This window comes from Tursiops truncatus, chromosome 20, assembly GCF_011762595.2.
Source record: "Tursiops truncatus isolate mTurTru1 chromosome 20, mTurTru1.mat.Y, whole genome shotgun sequence".
Classification (NCBI taxonomy): domain Eukaryota; kingdom Metazoa; phylum Chordata; class Mammalia; order Artiodactyla; family Delphinidae; genus Tursiops; species Tursiops truncatus.
In genome coordinates, this window is record NC_047053.1 from 20,195,965 (window position 1) to 20,214,146 (window position 18,182).

Consider the following 18,182-nt stretch of genomic DNA (forward strand, 5'->3'; position numbering starts at 1 on the left):
GTTATAAAAAGCTAGTTGAGAATATGGCTACAGGGTCACCCCCAAACTGTCAGATGTCATGTAGTGGATCTTATCATTGTCCCTGGGGCTTGCATGGCCTTGAGAGCCACTTTTTGTTCAAAAGACAGGAGAGGAGTTGGTGTAGGTGGATGGTAGGCCAAGCAGGTGTGTGGACAGGGAGGCAGAGACGGGGTGGGGGCAGCTGGGCAGAAGAGCCTGGGACAGTGCTGATGGAGACAGACAGAAGTCACATTGAGTGCAGACTAGGGTTCCTGGGGCCTGCTGTGTGATCTTGGGCAAGTCACTGCCCCTCTCTGGTCCCAGCTTCCTCCTCTGAAAATAAAGGTAGGGGTGGTGATGAGTGGGATGAAGATGCTCCCTGAGGTCACTTCCAGTCTCACTGCACTGATTCAATTTTCCCAAGAGCTGGCCTGCAGCACGGTGGAACACAGGAAACAGATTTTTGGGTGTCGGTACGGTACAAGAGCCAGTTCTCCACAAGCTTTGCTACTGGAGACCCAGAACTCCAAGCAAATGTGAATGCCCCCAGCTTCCTGCCCTCCACCCCACCCATCCTGTACTCACCCTACCAACTCCCCAAAGATACTGAGAAAATGGAGCACTGGGGACATAGCAGAGTCACTGATCTACTCTGAGCTTCAGTTTCCTCATCTATAAAGTGGGGGCGGGGCACTGTGGCAAGGTGGTAGCTTAGGTCCCTTCCAGCTCTGCCAGCCTAGGGTTCTGGCCTTCAAATGAAGCTTATTTTTTCACGAGGTTATGTGTTTCTCGTGGGATAGGAGTTGGGAGAGGGTGAGAGCAGTGCTAACTCAGTTCTTCCTGGAGTAGAACACCCTCCAGAGGGAGATGAGATGGGAGATGGGTGCCCTGCAGCTGAGGAGAGGAGAATAAAGGAGGGGCTTTAACATCTCTGTGCTAAATTCCGGATCAGCTTGGTGAAAGAATGTCACTTCCTCCGGGAAGCTCCTGGGACTTTTCTGGGTGCTGACTGCCTGAATACATGGTAGTCGTCCCATCTGACCACCTCCTCCCCATCTCCAGCCCGTTCCCATCTGGGTGCCCCCCCCACACACTCTCACACACCGACGCCCCTGCCCTACAAGCGCAGGTGTCCCACTGACTGACCACAAGTCCCCACCACCCTGACCTCTGACCCCTGCCCGAGGCCCACTACAGAAGTCAGGGCTTCTGTCCTATTTTCTAATTTCCTTCTGCTTTGATTTTGCAGGGTTTTTTTGACAGCCTGTGGACTTCCAGGCTTGGCTGAAGGGCAGCTCTTTACAAGGAAAAAAATAGTTGAAGAGAAAGCTGGGAAATAAATACAGAGCCTGCCTCCTTCTCTGCCCAATGTTCTGACCAGGCTCCAGGAAAGGTCCTGTGACCGTGGGGCCCCTCAGAGGCCACTTCATTGTTTCAGGTTCCCAGTGTGTTCAAACAATGAGACTTTGCTGATTTCGGCTTACAAAAAGTATGGTATATATTACAATTTAACATTTAACAATTTAAAGCTTTAACACAAAAATTACAATGTAATATAATTGCTCTATTAACAAGATAATTACAGGTTTATTTTTAATTAATTCATAATATGCTGCAGATAGTGTGGTCTGGTAATAGGACCAAGTTTAAAGTTACGGGATGAACAGTTTCTTTTGAACCTGTCAGGGTAGCTCTGAGACAGGAGAAATAAACTCATTTGAAAAAAAATGTCAAGAGTTGAATGTGAGAATGGGGGACCCAGCTGGAAAGTTTCTCCTGCCCCTTTCATGCCCTCCACTCCCTTCCCCCATAACAAGCTCTGCTCCCGAACATGTCACTCCCCCGAGATACCCTAAAACCTAGACCAGGGAGGACATTTCTAGATTAACAGTCCAGACTCCTCCATTGACCAGATGGGAGGACCAAGGCCCCAGGCAGCAGAAAGAACACTGGATTTGGAGCCAGGAGAGTCTGTTTTCAAACACACCTCTTTCACTTATATGGCCTCGGAAAAGTCAGTTCACCTGTCTGAGCCTCAGTCTCCTCATTTGTGAAATGGGCACAAATAAAGGACGCCTTCTGGTGCTGCAGTGAGGTACCCAGGAATGGACACTGGTGACATGATTCCTGCCCGGGGGAGATGAGGGCGATGTCGACAAGGGTAGCAGCAGAACTGAGATTAAAACCCAGGCCAGGGAACTGTGCATCCCCTACGCTCACCTGGCCCTCCGAAGCTGAGCAGAAAGTGGGTTGGAGGATAGAGCCTTCCCTAATTCCGGGGTCAGCAGGGAGAAACTGTGTCACCTGGCACAAGTCATGCCCCACTATGAGTCAGGCTTTCACCCTCCAGCCATGAAAGTGGGGAGAGCTTGAGGTCAGGGAGGAACTGACCATCTGAGAGGTGTAACCCTGGGGGGCAATCACCCCATGCCTGTCAGATCCAAGCAAAGCCGTCTGCACCCAGAGGCCTCTGGCTATGCCGGAGAGAAATAGTCAGTCAAATTGGCTCCAGCCCTGGGGATTAAGGGACATTGGGAGGGGTTGAATCCTAGACAGAAGGTCCCCCTGGCAAGACTGACTCTGGATTCCAGGGCCCCAGAGACCTGTTCCCAAGCAATCCCCCCACTTCTTTTCCACCTCAAAACCAGAGATGGAGCCCCAGGATTCCAAGAGTGTTGAGGAGGACAGCAACAGCCAACCCCGGCTCCCAAACCCTTCCTGGGTAGCAGGGGCAGCTGGGAGTGAGACTCCAGGCTGGGAAGGAACCCTAGGAGAAGGCAGGTAGGGAGCCAAGAGGCATGTGGAAGCCGCTCAGCAAGGAAAAGGGCTCCTTCCCCGGCCCCCACCTGCATGGAGCATGGAAGCCCACTGGGCAGGAGCCAAAAGCTTCACTCGCAGCTCTGGATTCAGTCTTTGAACTGGTGCCCTCTCTCCAGGTGGGTGCCGCTCCCCTTCCCTCACCCACCCATGCTGCTGAGGTGAACTTTCTAGAACACAGTCTGACCAGGTGCTGCTCATTTCAGCTCTCGTGACTCTCGCCACCTGCAGATCAATGAGGGAACCATGTGGCCAATATGGGGTCAGAGTTTCTGGCCCTTCCTCCTACCCATCCTGACCCCTGAGAGCCCAATGCTCTGCCAGCCGTTGCCCTCTCCTCGCTAGACTCCAGGCCCTCAGCTCTCCAACGAGCCTCCTCTGCTCGCTCAGGTCACTTGCGGCCCTGCACCTGAACAACCTCCCTTCCAAGCCCTGGAGCCCTTCCTCGCGGGCAGGGATCTGCTTCCTCTCCCATGACTCAGCGCTGGACACGCCGGCCACTACCTGGGAAGACCAGCTTTCACTGCTGAGCGCTTTGGAGGTCAGCCCTTTCTGGTGGGGAACCTGAAGCCCTCAAGCAAGGAGGAGACAGACCCCACCCCAGGATCCCATCCCAGGTCCATAGGTAACCTGTGAGAGAAAGAAAAGGTCACCTCCCCTCCAAAGGGCTGCAGGGTTATCAGTATTCTTGAAGAAAACCCAGTTTCAGGTAGAGGGAGAAGAGAAAAAGAAATGTGGCTTCTAGCTGCCACTGCTCTCCAAGGACCCCTCCTGCAAGCTGCCCTAAATCGGCCTAACAGGCTGCCCCCAGGGAGGCCTCTGCCCATCCCCCAGAAGCCCAAATCCCCTATTACAGGACAGAAGAGCTACCTGGGCCTCCAGGACCAATGCCATGATGGGTTTCATCCCCCTCCCTTCCCCACCCCACACATCATCCCCCTGCTGAGGCAGTCTGTCCCCAGTTGGATCCAGGTCTCTGGCATCCCCCACCTTGGTCCTAGGGCTTATCCCAACATTGTCCTGCACACCCCCTAGTCGGACCCTATCTCCCACCCCTTCCCAGACTCCCAGCCCTCTGGATCCACTGGTCATTAGCAAATACACCCAATCCCCGGCTTTCTCTGAAGTTTCCCTTCTCCTTCTTGCTCGAGGACTGGCTCCCCTCTGAGAACACAGGTTCTCCTACAGTCCTTTCAAGTGGCATCTATTTTCTTTCACACTCATTGCTCCTAAGTTTCACTTCCCAGAAATTTCCCTGGCTTCTTGCTTTACCATCTTTGAAGGGCACGGCATCAGATACCTACCGCCTGCCTCCCCGCTAGCTGCAATCATTCACAGCCCTCACTCACTGAGGAGCTGAGCACTCGCCTCACCACCTTCTCCATCAAACACCTGTCATTAGCCAGCATCCATGAAGAGGGTCGAGGCAATGCACTGGCCTCTCAGTTCTTTTGATCTCCTTCCACCTTCCCATCATATGCTCATTCTCTAAACCTTATATTATCATATCTGCACCTCCCTTGAAATCTTGATTATAAACATCTCTGAAAATACTCTGCCCGTCACCCCTCTCCTTCCATCTCACCCACTCTGATGCCCCCATCCTAGAGACCGCTTCCATTTTCTCAAATCCATCACCCTGGAGACCGCTCATAGAGACCGCTTCCATTTTCTCAAATCCATCACCCTGGATGAAGCCTCCCTTAACCAGCCTGGATGCCACGGGTCAGCACTCCAGCCATCCCGCCACAAGTGCCCCCAACACCCTCGTCCTTCTTTGCTTTTGTCACATTACCTGGCAAGACCCTGACTCTGGTTAAACCCAGCGATCCATCCACTTTGTGCTAGCACCGAACAGCTGACAGCCACCGCGGACAATCAGGCACTCATCATGACTGGACCTCCTTCATACTGATGGGCTCTCAAAACTGCCCGGGAATCCTACTATAGTTCCCTGGAAAATTCACTTCCCTAATCTCTGAGAACACCATTTCCCACCTTCTCTCCTTGAATCTCTAATGCGTCTCTCATTCTTTTACTCTCGCCTGATGATCTTGTTTCATATTTCATAGGAAAAAAATAGAATCAGGAATAAAGATCTGCCTTGAATTCCTCCTACCAATTCCTCCTTTCTTACCTGCATCTCAACCCACGTAGTCTGTCCTCCCTCCCATAATTACACAAGGAGAGTCTCCATCTACCTCCAACCTCCCGCTGTGAGTTATCTTTACCCACTCTTGCCAACTCTAGGACTTTGCCCTTATTGTGGTCCCCTTTCTCTCCTGCACCATCGTCATTTCTCGCTCTGTTGGAACATTCCATCACCACACAAACATGCCTTAATACAGTGCATCTTAAAAATGCCTCCATGGTCCCCGCATCCCCTCCTGCTGTTGCCCTGTTTCCCTCACTTGTCTTCATAGAAAAACTCCTCCAAAGAGTTGTACATGTCCACTCTCCACCTCCTCGTCCCCGTTCCTTCATTACTGCCAAGCAGATTTCGTCACCACCTGTCCACTGACCACAGCTACAGTTAAGGTCACCAATCCCCTACACCTAAAAGAAATCGATGGTCACGTCTCTGTCCTCGCCTTGTTTCATCTCTCAGAAGTCTTCATCGAGGTGACCACTCCCTCCTTTTGAAATGATTGCTCCTCTTGCTTCCTTGACAACACCTCACTTACCTTTCTTCCTCCTTCAGGGCCACTTCTCCTGAATCACCTTTCCAGGTTTCTCCTCCGCCTGGACCCTAAATCGTGGGGTGCCCCAGCCCCCTTATGCTGTGTATGAACCTTCTCTCTTCGGGGGGTCTGGTCTCCTCACACTGCACACGCCATCTATGTGCTGACGGCCTTCCCCTTGTATCTCCAGCTGTGACCCTTCCTTTGATCTGCAGACTCACTTCCCCAACTGCCTATTCAACATCTCCCCTTGAATATCTGAGGCATCTCAAACTCAGCCGGTCCAAGAAGCACCTTTGATCCCCCCACAAATCCACTCCTTTTCCCTATAAAGGCTTCCATATCTCAGCAAGTAGCACCACCATCCACCAGGCTCAGATACCCAGAGTTATCCCTGATTCTTCTTTCCATCACACCCGACAGAGAGTCCTATTGGCTCCGCCTCCTAAATAAACATATCCAGGAACTGACCATTTATCACCATCTCCACTGCTCCAGCCCCACACTCACCTCTCACCTGCACTATTACATCTGTCCCCCGCTGGCCTTCTCACTGCCACCCCTGCTCTTTGACACAGCGGCCAGAGCAAACTTTCTAGAGTGTAATTCAGGTCACACTCTGCCCGCATTTAAATGCCCCAATGGCTTTCTGTTGCAACTAGAATAAATAAACCAGTACCTGACCATGATGTTGCAGATCAGGTTCCCTGGACAGCCTCTGAGGTGGAGAGCAGCGTGCAGGAAGTTGGTTGGGGTGTGCTCTCAGGATCGGGACCTGTTGGGGAAGGAAGGGAAAAGGTGAGCTGCCATACAGTTGTAACAGAGGCCTCAGCCGATCCCTTGGGAGCGCTGGGGTAGGATAGTCCTTCCGAGGCGTCCCAGGAAGGGAGGTCAAGCCTTACACCCAGCATTGACCTGTCATGGCTATGGGCTGTCTTCCCCCGGGCACAGGGCATTACCCTGAGGGGACCAGACAGCTCTCTTCAGCTGACCACAATTCCTAGCAAAGGACTCAGCTGAGAGAGCTCAGCTGCCCACCCTCCCAGCCACAGAGGAGAAGGGGTGCAGTCTCCAGGGCACCCACGGCCTCCGAGACCCTGCATGCTCTGCCCCCTGGCCCCCAACGCATTCCCCACCACGCTCCCCCGTGTTAACTCTGCTCCAGTGACGCTGACCATCATTTGGCCCCTAAAACATGACGAGCTCGAGAACTTTGCTCGTGCGGCTTCCTCTGTGTCTCAGTTTCCCCATCTGTAAAATGGAGGAAATAATCACACCTACCTTATAGGTTGAGAGGAGTAAATGTGTCAACACGTGTAAAGAGCAGTGCTTGGCATGTGGAAGTGCCATGTAATCAGAAGTGATGCTGATGATGATGACAATGGCAATGACAATGACAATGATGATAACAGAGGAGACTCTCTTCCCCATTCCCTGCTAAACATCCTAAAATGCACAGGGCAGCTTCCCCTCAACAAAGAATTATCTAGCCCACAATGTCAGTAGAGCCGAGGCTGAGAAATCCCGGTTTCCATGCTGATTTTCTGCACAGTGAGAAGGTTTGTCTTATTCTCTCTTATAGCCCCAATATTGACACCCTGTAGATGTTCAGTAAATAGATGTCAACTGGCAGGGCTTATATGCCCTCGATATGTAGTAGGTGGTCCAAAATGTTTGCTAGGTGAATATGTGATAAGCTCAGTTGACTTCAGAGCTTAGGATCCTGGGGAGTCATTTAACCTCTCCAAGCTTCAATTTGCAATTTGTTCATTTGTGAAACAACTTAAATATTCATCCATGCAACCGACATGTACTGAGAGCTCACTGAGTTTCTGCCCGTCCACCCTTCAGAACTGTGTAGGGGAGCTCTGTGAATTCATCCTTTGAGACCTGCTGACGTGTCACCTCCCCTGTGAAGTCTTCCCTGATCCTTGACCTCCCCAGGGGCCCACTCCCCATTGAAAGACTCTCCTCCTTCTGTTTCCCAAATCCCCATATTTGCAGTGCTATCGGCTTGAAATGCTCCTTTAGTTCTAGGCCCTATATCCCCTGCTTTTAAAACAAATAGCTTGCAATGGCTTCTTTACAATCCTGAAATGAAATTCATAGACCGTATAACCTTCCTAGACACATCGTTTGAAAATAAATCAACATAATGTCTTAACTATAATACAAAAGTAAAGTAAAGATCATTTCTAATAAAAAATGTATTTCAATATGTAAATGCTCAGGTTCAAGTACACGAGAAGACATAACGAAAAAGTCAGAACCTTGCACCCACATGCTGGATCAACGCGAGGGCCGCAGCCTCAAATGCAGCCTGACATTCAGGGGTTATGGGTGGGACTCAAATACCACAAAGAGCATTGTCATCGGAAATGTGATTTTCCAAAAATGATGAATAACTCTGGGTAATGTTTCCAACAGAACAAAATACAGTCTTCCTTCAATTTACGCGGTAGTTGTATTCCTGGAAATTCAGGACACAAATGCTTTATGTTTATATACAAAACAGAGTTAGGTTCCAGGCTCAAATAATTATAAACAGGTTTTCACCTATTTAAATGTCAACCAGGATATTTGAAAGTCAGGCAGGATGCGGGGTAATTCTTTGTTATGCAAGACTCTCCCATGTGGTTTGTAAGACTTTAGGAATCACCGGCACTTCCCACTCAATGCCAGCAGCATCCTCTATAGTAATTGTGACCATCAAAACACCTTCACTTATTCCCAAAGCTCTCCCTAAGGGACAGCACTGTCCCCATGGAGAATTTGTTCTCATTTGTTTGTCTCTTTCTCCAGACTATGAGCCACCAGAGGGCAGATGAACTTGTCCTGTCCGTCAGTGTGTTCCCAGAGCCTAGAAGGAGCTGGGTACATGATGGGTGCTCAGTAAATACTGATTGCTCAAGTAGCTGGGGTCATGCCCACATCCCCTCAGCCAACCCCAGAGGTCACCTCCAGATGGACATGCCAGCTGCTTCCTAAGCCACAGCCTGTGGGAGGTCTCTGACCCCAGGGGGTGCCAGCCCTTGTGCAGGGCAGGCTCAAAATGCCAGGGAGTTAATAGCCTGGAGGCCACCCACCACAGATGGGGATAAACCCCCCACCTTCCTCCCTGCTCTGTGGGACCGATCTGAGGGACACTGGGCACAGTGTCTCAGAGGGTCCCTTTGTGAGGCTGAGCCCCAGCCACGCTGCATGAACACACCTGCCTGGCTTCCCCTCCCCCGTCTCACCTCCCCACTCCTCAGAGCTTCCTGCGATCGCCTCCCAAATAGAGCACTTGCGCCAGACTCTGTTTCAGGTACTATTGCTACATTACAAACTACCCCAAAATGGCTGGAAACAGCAACGATTTCTCATTTCTCCCGATTCTGTGGGTGGCTGAGTGGATCCTCTGCGGTATGGCCAAGTCTCTCAGCTACATCCAGCTGGAAGGTCAAAGCTGGCCTCACCCACGTATCAGACAGGCTGGTGGTGCTGGCCCATGGCCAGGAGACTCTGTTCTCCCACTCAGGGCTTCCCATCCTGCAGTAGCTAGACTGGCTTCCATGCATGACACCTCAGGACAATACCCCATGATGGCAAAGGAGAAAGCTGCTCCTCTTAAGGCCTAGGCCTCAGATCACAAACACCCTTTGCACTGCATCCTGTAGGTCAAGGCAATCACAGGCCACCCAGGTTTGGAGAAACAGACTCCTCTATGAATGGGAGTTGCAGTGAACAGTGTGCGTGCAAGGACGGCAGGGGTTTGTGACCATTAAGCAATCTTCCACTTGGGGTCTGCTTTTGTGGGGGGGGGGGTCCCACATTGACAGTGGAAGATGGAAGCCACGTGAGAAGCACCTTGGAAACCAAGCCAAAGCACTCCGCAGGCCTCTGGTGAGGACTTGGGCGTGTAGCTCGTGGACACAGGCTGGGAGGCAGCCGAGACCTTCTCAGCATCTCTCGTTCCACTGCCAGACTTGTATTTTTCCACAAGACTGCATAGTTCACCAAAGATACAATTACTGAAGGCAGAACATAAATAGTGTGTGTCATGCACCCGTGGGGGTCTGTAATTCAGACATGTCTCCAGAGGTAATTAGAACCTCCCCCGGAAACACAAAGTCTTGAAATAGTGCCCCAGCCGTGTGCCCTGTGCCTGCTGAGCCAGGGGGGTGGCCGGGGACTCCTTAGGGGGAAAAGGAGCTGAAGGTGGGGAGGTGGAGGCAGCCAGAAATCCTCGGAGAACTCTCTCCAGGAGGCCTCGGCCAGAGGAAACGACACCCTGCTGCAGTGGCAGGAGGGAGTTCAATGTCAGGGAAAACTCTTACCACCAGGGCCATTTTTCGACCGCAGCACAGGGTTGCCTCCTTTGCCTGTAGATGGGAGAGGAGAGATGGGGGAAGCCTGGCTGGACAGAGGCAGGATAGGGGTACGATGGGCCTTCCAAGGGAGGCTGGGGATGGGGAGAAGGAGACTTCCTGGATAAGGGAGAGGACGGGACCATGGAGCCTTGCAGACCTGCTCTGTGGCAGGCACTGTGCTAGACACTTCACACCCGTTCTCACTCAATTTGTCCCCATTTTATAGATCCGAAAGCTGAGTCTCAGAGACATGAAATGCTATGCCCAAGAGCACCACGTTGCTACGTGGCAGAGCAGGGACCAAGGGCTTTTGACTCCAAAGCCAACAGGAGCATCTAGAGGAGAGCAACAGGCAAGGTGAGGTGTCTAGACAGCAAAGAGAGGATGCTGTCCAGAAGGAAGGAAACACTTCTGCCTTAAAATTCTTGAAGGCCACTCACAGAAAAGAGATTGCCTTAGTCTGCATGTCTCCAAAGGCCAGAAACAGGCCAGGGAGGAGATGTTATCGAAAGATAGATTCCAGTTTGATACAAGAAAGAACTTTTTTTTGTGTGTGTGTGGTACGCGGGCCTCTCACTGCCGCAGCCTCTCCCGTCGCAGAGCACAGGCTCCGGACACGCAGGCCCAGCGGCCACGGCCCACGGGCCCAGCCGCTCTGTGGCACGCGGGATCCTCCTGGACCGGGGCACGAACCCATGTCCCCTGCATCGGCAGGCGGACCCCCAACCACTGCGCCACCAGGGAAGCCTGAAAGAACTTTTAATAGACAGAAATGTCCCACTCTGGAACGAATGGGCTGTGTGGATAGGAAGTGAGCTCCCCATCCCTGGAAGCATGTAAGCACAGCCTGGATGCTCACCATCAGAACTTCTGCAGAAAGGTCAGAGCTGGTTCCTGTGAGTCTCCTGAAGCTTGAGGATCTCTGGGAGTGGCTGGGGTGCACTAGCTGGGGTGCCCCTGGTGTACAGGAACAGAGTCAGGGCAGGGGAGACTTGGTATCTAATGGACAGGCTCTGGGCCCCACTTTCTCTCTTCCCTGAGCCTCCAGACACCCTCATTTCATTGCTGTTCTCCCAGCAGAGCCACTGCCTAGGGGAGGAGAGGGATCAGGTGATGCCCAGCCTCGCCTGCATGCTGAATGGCAACCAGCTAACCCGCTGACCCTTAATCAAAGTCTTGGAGCACAGCGGCAGCTGGATGGATGCAGGCGTTTCTCCAGCTCCAGTTACTCTACACGAGGCTCATGTGGTAGCAAGAGGCAGAAGGAGCGGAAGGCAGAGACAGCAGAGATGGAACGGTCCTAGGGGAGCCCACAGCCATGGCCTCAGCCCGGGGCTGGGGGCAGAGAGGAGGAGGGTCTCCTTCTCCATCCCCGACCACTGGCGCCTTCCACTCCAGCCCGAGCTCACAGAGCTCAGCTACCAGGGAGGTCCCCCAGCCGGGTTGGGAGAGGCCTGGTGCTGGGCAAGGGAGAGGGGAGACTGAGGACCATGAGGCAGCCCAGGCCCTGGTGGTACCAGGGAGATGAGCCATCGAGACCATGAAAGCCTCTACCCCTGAAGCACACCCCCCCATACTGGGGGCTGGAGGTGGTACACAGGGGCCAGCTTGAGGTTGTGGGAGGCATCTGTCCATCCTGGGGAGCCCTCCTCCACCCCATTCCACCCAGCAAAGTCACCCTATGTTCCACCTGGGAGCGGTCAGCCCTAAAAGTGGAGAAAGGGTGGCGTGGATAGAACACACTCACATCCAACCACCAAGATCCTTCCCATCTAGAATTTCTAGAACAAGGTGGTTTAGGAGCCCTGCCAGCCCTCCTTCCTCTGCCCCCTCATCTTCCTCCCGATTCAGAAGAACTTGACAGGTGGGCAGGGGTTCTGGGCCCCAAAGCTACCTGTTGGGGGGCGTGGGAGGCTCCCATCCAAGAAGTGCCATCTGATGGAGGAGACAAAGACCCTACCCTGGAGGATCTCCCAGGCTGATGGGAGAGGCAGAGTTCTGAGGTCAAGAACCCAGTCTGAGGGAGGAAGACAAACACGCAGATATGGACTCACAAAGGCTCACACAATGTATTGATAGAAAACAAACTTAAGGTTACCAGGGGATAAGCGGGGGAGGGAGGGATAAATTGGAAGATAGGGATTGACATATGCACACTACTATATATAAATAGATAACTAATAAGGACCTACTGTATAGCACAGGGAACTCTACTCAATACTCTGTAATGGCCTATATGGGAAAAGAATCTAAAAAAGAGTGGACAGATGTATATCTGACTCACTTTGCTGTAAACCTGAAACTAACACAACATTGTAAATCAACTATACTCCAATAAAATTTTTTTTAAAAGGCTCACACGGTGAGAGGGTCCCCTGCCCTCTGTCACAATTGCACACGTCAGTGCTGGGAGAGCAGTGTATATGCAGAAGGAGGGACAGAGGTCAATCCTGGGGGTGCCCCTGAGGAGGAGGTAAGCTCGGAAGTGGCTTTACTTCCTCCAGACGCTGCCTCAGAAGGCGTTTCCCAGGGCACAGGAGCCCCAGTCTGTACAGCTGTGGAAGCCAAGAAAGAGCAGCTTATTAATTTAATCCTTAAACAAATTTACAAAATTGCCAGTGGATTTGCAGGAAGCCGAAGGAAGTGGCTTCCGGGGGAGCGGGCAGGGAGGGAGGAGCCTTGCAGCACCTCCAGGCAGGGCCCCTGCTTCTCTGCATCCCTGGTCTCAATCTCTTCTCTAGAAGCAGAACCTGAAAATGGGTCAGGGAGGACTTCAGCCATGTTGGCTGCTAAGAGGAATAATTCTAAGATACTGAGTAAGTGCTTTCAGCACTCTGGACACTGAACATACATTAACTCATTTCACCCTTTCCTTCTTACACTTTCTTCTGCTTTAGTGAGGTATAAGTGACAAATAAAACTGAAATAAAGCAGGTGTTATTACTAGCCACATTTTACAAATGGGAAAACTGAGGCACAGAGTCCTTCAGTCACTTATGGCCCGAGGTCACACAGCTCGTGAGTGGTAGAGACAGGCTGGGATCCGAGACAAGCTGTCTGGCACCAAAAGTCGGCATCCTTAACCTCGCTGCAAGTCTAAGTCCTCCTGGGTCTTTTGCCTCTCTCTTTCTTTCCCTTTTGGCTTCTGTGAAATGGGGGAGAGACCGTCCCCAAGGGCAGCGCCAAGGGTCAGCCTGGCCATCCCCCAGCCTCGAAGCACCTCTGCCACTCAGTGCCAGGGTAAACATCTCTCTCACCCCTCCTCTGTCTCCCTCCACCCACTCCTTCCATCTTCCATCTCCCCCCTCCATCCTCCATCCCAAGTGATGGAACAGATGACAATCAATGCTTCCATTCAACTTGTGTTCTGAGCATTCCCCTCAGTCCCTGAGGAAGGCACAGCCTCTCTGTGGGGCCTCAGGCCTTCAAGCCCTACAGAGACTTCCCTGTTTGCATAATAAGACCTGCGCCCATTAGCCTTCTTGTTTGAAGAGGCCTCTGTGAGCCAGCTGACCCAGCGCCGGCTGAGTCTCAGTCCCCACGGAAGCCAAGGCCAGTTAACCTGTTTGGAGAGTTCACTGATTAAGCACTAATAAGAAATGACCAGCCTGCAACCCCACCCAGGCCACTGGGCCTGGTCCCTGGTCCAGCTCTAGCACCTCTGTCCAACAGATCCCTTATTAGCATCTTAATGTAACAAGCATATGCAATGAGGCATCAGAGAAAATCCCCAGCATTTAAATTCATTAACAGTCTCTGGAAGTCTTCAGTGTGGAGATGGAATTATCGCTAAACTGCTTTTAACTTACCAGCTGTGCACTAAACGGCAGAGGAGTCTGGCTCTAGTGTTTAGGGGGGCTGGATGGGTGTTGCCATCTGGGGGCCCAAACTCAAACCCAGGGGTGCCGAGGCTTCTGGCTGGAGAGCTGTGTTTTCTAGATTCTGTTCCGCATCCTAATGATGAGTGAAAAATTCAATCAACCAGCTGGCTTGTCCACTTAGGAACAAACAGTCGCCTCAACTGATACTGATGTGGCTGCACGTCTCAGGCTAAGTTTTGTGACCCTGCTTCTCTCTGCTCAGCATCTGATGGATGATGGAGGAAATGTCTCTCCTCTCCCAGGCATGGCCTCCCTCTGCCTGGACGGATGCCGCCCAGGCATCAGTCATCCCCTCCAGGAAGCATTTCCTGATGCTCATCCCCGTCATCTCCATCACCCTGTGCATCCACTGTCCCAGCACACAGCCCACAGTGCAGCCATGACCTTGCTAAGATCATGTGCCCAAGAGCCCTGGAGGGCAGCATTTAGCCTCTGTGTATCCCAGAGCCCAGCCAGCAGCTGGCACAAAAGATATGCTTCACAAAGATTCACTGAATCAATTAATTGATCGATTAAATGTTCCTCCTTGCCTGCAGTGTCGATCACAGTGCCTGACTCATTGCAGTTTCTCAATAAATATTTGCTGAATAAATGTTGAATGACAGATAAGCCGGAGCTGCAGGGATAGGGTGGAGGTAAGGAGGTTAGGATTCAGAAATTCAATGCTTTATTCAACAAATATTAATTGAGTAATTAATTGAGTAATCAGAACGATGGTTAATATTTATATTGGACTTCCTATCTGCAAAGCACCAGTTAACTCATTTAATATTTATAACAACCCTATGCAGAGGATTCTAATACTATCCTCATTTTACAGCTGTGAAAACTGAGGCACAGAACATCTAAACTTCTTGCCCAAGGCTATATATGGCTAGTGAGTAATGGAGCCTGGATTTGAACCTAGGGGTCTAGCTCAGGGCAGTGCTGTCCAGAGGAAGTATAACGTGAGCCGTGTGTGTAGTTTTACATTTTCTAAGAACCCCATTCTAAAGAGTAAAAATAAATAGGTGAAATTAATTTTAATAAGATATTTTACTCAACCCAATATATCCAAAATACTATTATTTCAACATATAATCAATATAAAAAAGTATTAATGAGATACTTAACACTCTTGTTTTCATGCGAAGCTTTTGAAATCCAGTGTGAATTTTATGTGGGTTTTTTTGGTTTTGTTTTGTTTTGTTTTTGTTTGTTTTTTTGGCCGAGCAGCAGGTGGGATCTTAGTTCCCCAACTAGGGCATTAGAAGTGCAGAGTCGTAACCACTGGAGTGCCAGGGAAGCCCCCAGTGTGAATTTTAGACTCACAGCACTTCTCAGTGTAGACGCTCAACATTGTAAGCATTCAGTGGCCACGTGCAGACGTGTATTGGATGGGGCTCAGCCAAAGTCTGGATTCTTAAATCCCCTGTGCTCTACTGCCTCTTCCTATCCTGTGTCTGGCACAGATACTGAGGGCACGTAGATGAATCAGGCACAGTCTCTTCAAGGAACCCACAATTTGCTGGGAAAGACACACAGGATGTGACAACACACTGTGGTGAGTGTCAGTAACAGGAGACATGATAAGATCATGGTACGAGTATGGTGTTGTAGACTCGTACAGAAGGAGCACCTATTCAAGTCTTGAGGGTGGGAGCTTCAGGAAGTCAGGGAAATCTTCCAGAAATCAGAGACCTGAAGTTTGAATTGAGGTTAGCCAAGTAAAGAGGCAGGGAGCAGCACGTGCAAAGGTCCAGAGGTGGGAAAGTGGACTGCAAATTCCTGAGACTGTAGGCAGTTCATTCAGAACAGTGGAGTCAGGAGTCTGAAGTGGGTGAAGACGTTGAAAGCTGAGGCTGGAGAGGTAGGCAGGGGGCAGAACACACCGGGCTGTACATAAGCCACAGTGCGAGGGTTTGGACTTGACCCTGAGAAACATAGGGAGACACTGAAGGATTCTAAATGAGGAAGGGATGGAATCAGATGTACCTTTCAGAATGAGGCTGAAGGAGTTAATACTACAGACAGGAGGCTGTGGCCAAGGTCTGTGTGATGGAGCAGAGGCCACGGCACAGGTGGAAAAAAGATGAGGAAGTGAAGTCAACAGGACTTGGTAACTGTGGGTGGTGGAAACTGAGTGGACAATTTGACCCCTGGGTTTCTGACGGGGCAACTGGGTGGATGATGGGGTCATTCATTGAGAAGAAGGAACACAGAGTGGGTTTGGAGAAGAGGATGCAGAGTTTGGATTCTGTCATATTGAATTTCTGGTAATGGATGGACAGGCCTTAGAATAGCTTAGGAGAGAAGGCAGGTCTGGAGGTACAGATTGGGAACTTCAGTGGACAGGTGGTCATTGTGGATGGGTGGCAGAATCTCTGGACCCTGCCCTTTGTGGAAGACAAGGCACACACAAGATGTGGCCACAAGTTCTCCTGTGGTTACATGCAGTTAGGTGAAAGGAAGAAAACATCCTGAGGATTTAGGGCCAAAGAGACCACATTAATAAGGGAATAAATCATCTTCGTTATCTCTTTTCATCTGTGTGAATAGCTTTAGGGAGTAGAAAACGGAGGCCCAGAGAGGTTAAGTGATTTGTCCTAAGCCACACAACCAGTTAGTGGTCAAGCTGAAGCCAGAATCCAGGTCTCCTGACTCTAACTCCAGTGTCCTTTCATCCATCCAGCCATCCATTCAGCAGCTGCTTATTGAGCACCTACTGCATGCAATGCACTGGGCACTGGGATGCACGGTTGAGCTCTGACATGCTATGTCCAGGATTTAAAAATGAAAAAGGGCCTGGCAGAACAAAGGGGGGCAATGGTATAGACAAGACCTGTGGTGGGAACTAGTCATGCAAGGTGGTGAGGAAGGGGCTCGCAAGAGCAGCGAATCCAGTCTGGGGAGAGGTGAGGCATGGTGAGATGAAGGGCTTGAGCTTTTGCACAGCCCTGGCCTCACAGACACAGACACCTCATCTTTGCACACCACGAATGACTCCATCTGGCCCTAATGCCAGCAGTAGGACCTAGGATGGCATAAAGAAGTCCTGTTAAAACAACCAGGCCCTCTCGTATTCAGTTCCTCACAGCACCTCTCCCCGTGGCTCACCCTGGGGGTGAGGCAGCAGGACCAAGGTCCTGTAGGTCCAGCTTGGAAGTCATAGTTCACAGTGTGGCCTTGCCTCCCTGCCCTCCTCGGCTCAATGGAGACAGCGGGCTAGATCTGCCTTTCCCTGTCCCAGCTGAGGCTTGGAGTCACCTCACCACTTGTCAACCACTCAGATGCCTGAGCCCAGCTTGGGGAATCAATCCTTCCAGGAATGGGGATCAGATGGGGCTTGAAAACCTATGTGACCCATAAAGACCTCTTCAGCCCAGACCTTCTCAGAGCTCATGGGATACACAAGGAGCAGAAGAGGAGGCTAGGAGGCTGTCAGACCCAAGCCTTAAAATTCATGGTCTTCCTCACCCTCCCACCTTGTCACCAGGGTACCCAGTTACAGATGAGAGCACTCAGGAGCACACCCTGTCACACCCAAGGGCAAAGCACATCACCCTAGTTTGCCCATTTTCAATGGACCAGGTGGCCTTCCAGGTTTGCCAGGTTTAGGAAATAAAAACACAGGATGCCCAGTTAAATTGAAATTGCAACCACAAATAATTTTTTTTTTTTTTTTTTTTTGCGGTACGCAGGGCTCTCACTGTTGTGGCCTCTCCCGTTGCGGAGCACAGGCTCCGGCCACACGGGCTCAGCGGCCATGGCTCATGGGCCCAGCCACTCCGCGGCATGTGGGATCTTCCCGGACCGGGGCACAAACCCGTGTCCCCTGCATAGGCAGGCGGACTCTCAACCACTGCACCACCAAGGAAGCCCCACAAATAATTTTTTAGTAGAAGCATGTGCCCTTCAATATGGGCCCAAGAGTTAGATGAATGGATCCCCCAGCCTTTAGGCTTCAGAAAGCATCAAGGGCCTTCCTCTGGAATTCTCTCCTGCTGCCTCTGAGGGGTGAGAGGCTATTTCAGATTGAAATACACGGAGATCATCTGTGAAGAGGATCAGGGCAGCAGCTCCACGCAGCCTATAGCACCTGACTCAGGTGATCCGGCCGTTGTCTCAATCACCTCAAACCACTGCATCACCCCAGACCACCAGCCCCAGGCCCCACAGCCCACAGAAACAGAGCAGGACTCCCCATGCTTCCTCTCCAGAGGAAGGGGCTGGGTGGAGAGATCCGCTGATTAGGACAAGGTCTCCAGGTTATAGTCTGGAAGGTCCTGCTTCCAGACAGACCCAGGCCCAGGAGCCCCGGGCATAGGAAAAGGAGTCCCTCAGTGACTCTTGCCTGCGCTGGTCCAACCCCAAATGATGGGCCACAAGACAGGGCCCTGACCCGGTCCAGGCCCAGGCCTGAGAAGGAGCTCAAGTTCATCATCCACAAGTAGTTGTGTAAATCCCTCATC

General features: G+C 51.4%; 1 long non-coding RNA gene across 1 annotated transcript in view; it reads right to left on the bottom strand.

Moving 5' to 3' along the window:
* Positions 1 to 4,435: 4,435 nt before the first annotated feature.
* LOC141277392 (uncharacterized) overlaps positions 4,436 to 18,182 on the bottom strand; it is a 95,054-nt gene continuing 81,307 nt past the window's right edge. Inside the window, exon 3 of the long non-coding RNA XR_012328723.1 lies at positions 4,436 to 6,273. This is a non-coding gene — a long non-coding RNA (uncharacterized lncRNA). The remainder of the gene's footprint in view (positions 6,274 to 18,182) is intronic.